Here is a 6,000-nt window from a genome sequence, read left to right as displayed (position 1 = left end):
GAGACAACAACTGTGACGGGCTTCCCGGCTGCCCGAAGTGGGAGTGGTGTGGGGCTGCAGGAAGGAGAGAGGAAGAGGAGCAGAAGGGGGCAGCAGCGGACGTCGCTAACGGCCTCCCTCGGCGCAGACAGGCTGGGCCGGCGCCCGGCTCGCTTGGGTGTTCGCGTCGCCACTTCGGCTTCTCGGCCGCTCGGGCCCCTTGGCCCGGGCTTGCGGCGCGCGTCGGGGCTGAGGGCTGCCGCGGCGCAGGGAGAGGCCTGGTCCTCGCTGCCGAGGGATGTGAGTGGGAGCTGAGCCCACACTGGAGGGCCCCCGAGGGCCCAGCCTGGAGGTCGTTCAGAGCCGTGCCCTCCTCGGGGCTTCGCAGACCTTGGCCCGCCGGGTAGGAGCCGCCCCTGCGGGCTCGAGGGCGCGCTCTGGTCGCCCGATCTGTGTAGCCGGTGGGTGTTATCTCTGCCTGGCTTCTGGGTGGGGGGCAGCAGCTGTCTCTCCACCCCCTTCCTACCTTCTGATCCCGCCTGCCCCCTGCTAGTGGCAGCAAACTTCTGAGCCAGAAAAATCTTCCTCTTTAAGACGACACCTAGAACGAGTCTTGCTGGTGATATTTGCTTCCATTTGTGTCTTATAATTCCCGCGCCCCCGCCTCCTTATTCCTTTTTAAAATTTTCTAGACACTTAAACAGCCCAGAAAAAGCATCTATTTCCCCTGGATTTATGTGGTAGTAGTAACTGCTGCTTCTGTTTTTAGGTTTCAGAAGCAGGCAACAGGAACAAGATGTGAACTGTTTCTCTTCTGCAGAAAAAGAGGCTCTTCCTCCTCCTCCCGCTACGGTGGGTGTGCTGTCCTTTATCGCTGCAGTAAAGGCGAAGGTGTCTGCAGCTGGGAGTGCGTGCGTAGGAAGGTTGGAAGCGTGTGAAGAGCGGCAGGGCTCATTGTTGCTTACTCCTCTGAAAATGTCAGTGCTAAACTTTTAATGTTGATCTGGGAGAGTAATTTTGGGGTGTTTTGTTGTTCGTCTTGGATCCTTTAAGAAACATTTTTTTTTGTTGGCTTTACACATAACATGACTTTGCAGAGAAACGTAAAACGTTGTCCATTACCCTTTCTTCTTAAGCAGCCACAGATTCTTAATCCTTCAAAGAGGAGTATTTCCAAGCAATAAGAGATAGGTTTTGGGAGAACATGTTAGCTGTTCTTGCTGGGGTTTCTGCTACCACATTGAATGTTTCCTGATAGTTTTATCTGCCTAGGCTTGCTGTGTCGGTTGAATTTACCCAGTTTGTTTTCCGGTAATTACTAATCTTTCAGGAGAAACTCCATTTCTCTGAATGAAAGGGTAGGAGCGGCTGAGTATGGAGAAGGAAACTGGAAGTGGGAATAAGGGAAATGATTGCTTTTGTTTTCATAATAAATTTGTACAGTGAGTTGTTGGGCTACTGATGAAGATTTTGTATCCCTTCTCCAGAATGCTTGGGACCAAAAGTGTTTTGGATTTTTAAAAAAATTTTGGAATATTTGCATATACAAAATGAGATATCTTGAGGATGGGACCCAAGTGTAAATACGAAATTCGTTTATGTTTCATATACACGTTATTCACACAGCCACTAAGTCATCTGCAATATTTTTAATACGTCTGTGCATGAAACAAAGTTTGTATTAAGTACTTATGCGGGGAATTTTCCCCTTGTAGCATCATGTTGGTGCTCCAAATGTTTCAGATTTTGGAGCTTTTCAGATTAGGGATATTCAACTTGTGTTTTGATATAACACCCAGAACATTTGAAGATGAATAATCAATTTTTGGCCTCCCTTCCCCCATCTGCCTCACCTTATACCACTTTAAGTGTGAGAATTATTTGCTTGTACATGCATTGTCTGTTGGTGTGTAATGTATGTGCAGACTGGATGTATCCAGCACTTGCCTTAATAGTACATGTATTTACCTGAATAGGAAAGCTGCAGTACTTGCTGGCTAGAAGAGCACACAATGCTTGCAATGCTTGTTTTTGCTCTAACTGAATATCCTGTATTTGCAATTTATAGCAGTTTTAGGGACTCATTAGGGAATTCTTTTTTGTGTGTGCCTTTGGTGATTTGAGACAGGTGTCTCAGATATGGGAAGGGAATATGGCAGTGTTTCTCTGTTTCACCAGGCTATTGCTGAAAGGTGGGATGCTTTTGAAGCAGAATAGGAAAGTGCATTGGCTTTGGAGTGAGATCTGGATTTGAATCCTGGTGTTCTTGCCACTTAACAGTTGTATTAGTTACGGCCGGGCGCGGTGGCTCACGCTTGTAATCCCAGCACTTTGGGAGGCTGAGGAAGGAGGATCACTTGAGGTCAGGAGCTTGAGACCAGCTTGGCCAACATGGTGAAATCCCATCTCTACTAAAAATACAAAAATTAGCCGGGCGTGGTGGTGCACACCTGTAATCCCAGCTACTCGGGAGGCTGAGGCAGGAGAATTGCTTGAACCTGGGAGGTGGTGGTTGCAGTGAGCCGAGATCTCACCACTGCACTTCAGCTTGGGCAACAGAGCGAGACTCTGTCTAAAAAAAAAAAAAAAAAAAAGAAAAGAAAGAAAAAAAGAGTTGTATTATTTACGACTCTTTTAGCTTCACTTTCTTAATAAGATTGTTGTGAGAACTGAGTAAGACACATGCAAAATGGTAAATTGCCTGGCTGTCATAAAAGTCTTGGCTACTATCACGGCTGGGAGGCAAAGGAGATTCAGAGAAGGGCAGAATGACTGCATAAGGTGATCTGCCTGTAACTCGTGTTTCTTCCTTTCTAGTATAAAGAGATAAAGGACTTCAAGGTCTTAAACGTGAGGGAGTATTATAGCCTTTGTATGGAAAGGTTTGACTTTTGTCTCTCTGCTTAAACCCCCATTGTGTTGCCGCTACCAATTATTGTGCTGCCCCCTTGTGGTTAACTGTGCTAAGAATTTTCTTTTGCTCTTCCCCCATTGCATTTCCCACCCTTCCCCACTCCCTTTTAGACCCCTCCTCTTAGCTCCCAGTTTCCCAAACTGTGTGCCAAGGTGCCCAGAGCACCTCAGGCTTGAACTTGTGTTTTGAGGTAGTTCATGGTTTCAATATTAGATACTACACCCGTTTCTACAATGTCATGTCTTTGTAAAGATGTATTTTCAGAGGTTGCTCTGATAAAAAGCAACTACTACATGAAAATGAATGTAGAACAGGAAATGACAGTGTGGTATTGTCCAATTTGATTCTAAGGTTTGATAAGTTCTACAGTGCTCGACACTAAGTTGTAAGGACATAACTACTAAGTAAGTTGTTTGAACCTATTTCTTTTGGCCTGGGGGTGTCGTGAAAAATTTGCTAAGACTCAGGGCTCCCTGAATGGGTTTGGAAACCTCTGCCTTAGCTTTTAGTTTGCTTTTCTGATAAAATTATTGGTATAAAGCTAGTACCAGCTGATCATGGCTTAATATATTTTCTCTCCTATGTAATATGTTTATAACTTCTGCCCAGTTCTTTGATTTGAAAACTAATCCTATTGCTAACTTGTTGTACTAGTCACTTCCTGGTTTTTCCTGTACTGGTCTTCTGCTTCTATTTCTGTTCACCTCCTTAAACTCCGAATGCCCCAAATGAAAGTTACCATTTTCTACCCCTTAATTTTCTTCTAATCCTGTAGGCTTTAAATTAGGCATCATCTTTAAACTACTTATTTCATTTACCTCTTATTCCCATTCAAAATGTCCATATTTCCTTTCTTTCTCATATCTCTGCTTTCCCTCCTTTACTATGTGAATCCCAGGACACATTTCCTGAGCCTAGAATGTTGAAAGTCATTTGAACTTCTGAGAATTCAGTGTCCCTTCCTTCTGTTTATCCTCAATAGGGATTCCACTCTAATACTCCTTATTATAGCATTGCCTTGCCCCCAAACCTTCAGTGGCTTACCATTTTCTACTTATTAAATTTTCCTGACTTTTAAGATAGTCTATTATCAATCCCTGCCCTATTTATTTAGTCTTTTGTCTAAGGATCTCTAGTCCTTAAGCTTGTAAGCTGATTTCCACACTTTCTAATAACAAGCTATGCTTCTTCTATCCTTTAATTTTTGCTTGTGTTCTCCATCCCTCTTTTTTTTCCTCTATTTCTGTAGCTCTTTAGTCTTAGAACATTTTCACATGGTTTAATTATATGCCATGCTTTAGTTGTTTGATAGTTATTTCCCTAGTGTTAGCCATATCTTTTCAAGTTGATTGTGTATTCTTTGAGGAGCAGTACCTTGGAATAAAAAAAACCACAACACACAGTGGAGAGCACGTGGGCAGCATTCAAGAAATACATGTTGATTGTGTGATAAGGAACTGTAGTCACCAAACAAATATTTATTAATACTTGCAATGTAAAAGGTACTTGGCTGTATCCAAAAGAGAAATAAAGAAATATAAAATAGGCTCCTTTCCCTAAGGACTTACAGTATAATTGGGCAGATAAGCTAAATAATAAAAGTTACAGATATTTGAGACCACTTAGAGTTTAGCAGAGATTTTGCATAATAGGAAGGAACTGGTAGAGGGGGTAAGCAAAGGCAAAATATGTATATATGTATGATATGTTCAGAGAGCAGTACATAAATAACTTGACTGAAATGAAGGTTTGTGTGAAAGACTAGTAAGAAATTGTGTTAAAAATGTAGTTGGAATTTGATTATGGATGTCTTTAAATGCTAGGATGAGAAGAATGTACTTTGACCTGTAGATATGGAGAAGCTTTAAAAATTTTGAATTGAGAAAGAGTTTGCTGAAATAAATATTTTAGGAAAATCAAAGCAGCACCAGTGCTAGGTCTCATATGAATTGGAAAGAGAATGGTAAAAAGAGGTAGGAAAATAATTGAGTCCTGAAGTAATGAGGACTTAGAAATAAGTCAGATTGCAGAGATGTCACAAGACATTATTATGGATTGGATAAGAAGGGAGAATGGAGGGGAGAAGAGTGATTAAAGATTACCTTACCTTGAAGGTTTGCTCTTCAGTGATGGAGGAAATCAAAGAGTGTTGACTCTCCAAGACATCTTAGAACATCTAAGTCTATATGTTTTGTATATTAGGACTCAGACCAGACAGATTTAAAAATGTGTCCAAAGTTACGCAGCTAGTTAATGACAAAGAAACTGCCATTTGATTAATGGCAGTTACTAACAGAAATAGTTATGGCAGTGTTAGTAGCTGGTGGAGGGATGTAGACAGTTGAGCCTATATTGTGGACATGTTGAGTTTGCGGTGGCTGTGGGATAGGCAAGTGAAAATTGATAGCCTACAGTGGGACACATGACCAGAATTTGTTAGCGAAGTTAAGGCTGATGCTGTGGTACTTAAAAGAGTGGGATTGCCCATAATTAGTGGGTGGGTGAAAGGAGAGGAATGGGTAAAGGAGACAAAGAAAAAACAGTTAGTATGAGAGGCAAATTAGTGGCTAGGTTAGGAGGTGGAATGATCCACATGTTGATCACTGGCAAGAAATGAGAAGAATCAGATCCAAAAAAAGGTCTTAAAAAGATGTATTAGTGTTTTTCCTAATAAGAAATCTATAAAAACAGAAGAAAATTGCGTATACTTTCCCTGTGTGGAAATAACTACTGTTAATATTTTGTTCCCTCTGGTTTAATAAAAGACCTTTGGATTTGACAGTTGGGTGATCAGTGGAGACTTTTCCAAAGCTCTCCATCACTAGGACTAAGGATGAGAATTTTAGGCATAATAAAACCTAGGAGGTATTTTTCAACAGATTGTCATTAGTCTGTATCTTCTTATGTATCACACTGTCCAGGTACTATTCTTCCTATGTGCATTGGTTCTGTGTTTTTTCTGAATGATAGAAGGTTAGACAAGCCATCTCTGTGTGCTTTTGTGCTGGTAAAATTTGAATAAAGTGATAAAATATTTGTTTCTAAAAGGAAGGAGAAATTCTTGGTCGATAACAACTTATAAATCTGAGGGTTGAATGATTGATGAA

The 6,000-nt window shown here is 41.5% G+C and overlaps 1 protein-coding gene across 2 annotated transcripts in view; it reads left to right on the top strand.

Annotated features, from left to right (window-relative positions):
- The first annotated feature begins 319 nt into the window (after positions 1 to 319).
- The window catches only part of JAK2 (Janus kinase 2), a 143,870-nt gene continuing 138,189 nt past the window's right edge, over positions 320 to 6,000 (top strand). The window contains exon 1 of one of the 2 annotated variants that reach the window (XM_054500549.2): positions 320 to 440. The gene's annotated coding sequence lies outside the window, so the exon portion shown is untranslated. Of the gene's footprint in view, positions 441 to 890; positions 957 to 6,000 lie in introns of those variants that run through there. The other variant, XM_054500545.2, reaches the window with a different exon arrangement.

The sequence above is a fragment of the Pongo pygmaeus genome, chromosome 13, assembly GCF_028885625.2.
Source record: "Pongo pygmaeus isolate AG05252 chromosome 13, NHGRI_mPonPyg2-v2.0_pri, whole genome shotgun sequence".
Taxonomy (NCBI): domain Eukaryota; kingdom Metazoa; phylum Chordata; class Mammalia; order Primates; family Hominidae; genus Pongo; species Pongo pygmaeus.
Note: the sequence above shows the minus strand (reverse complement) of the source record. Positions and strands in the feature narration are given on the sequence as shown.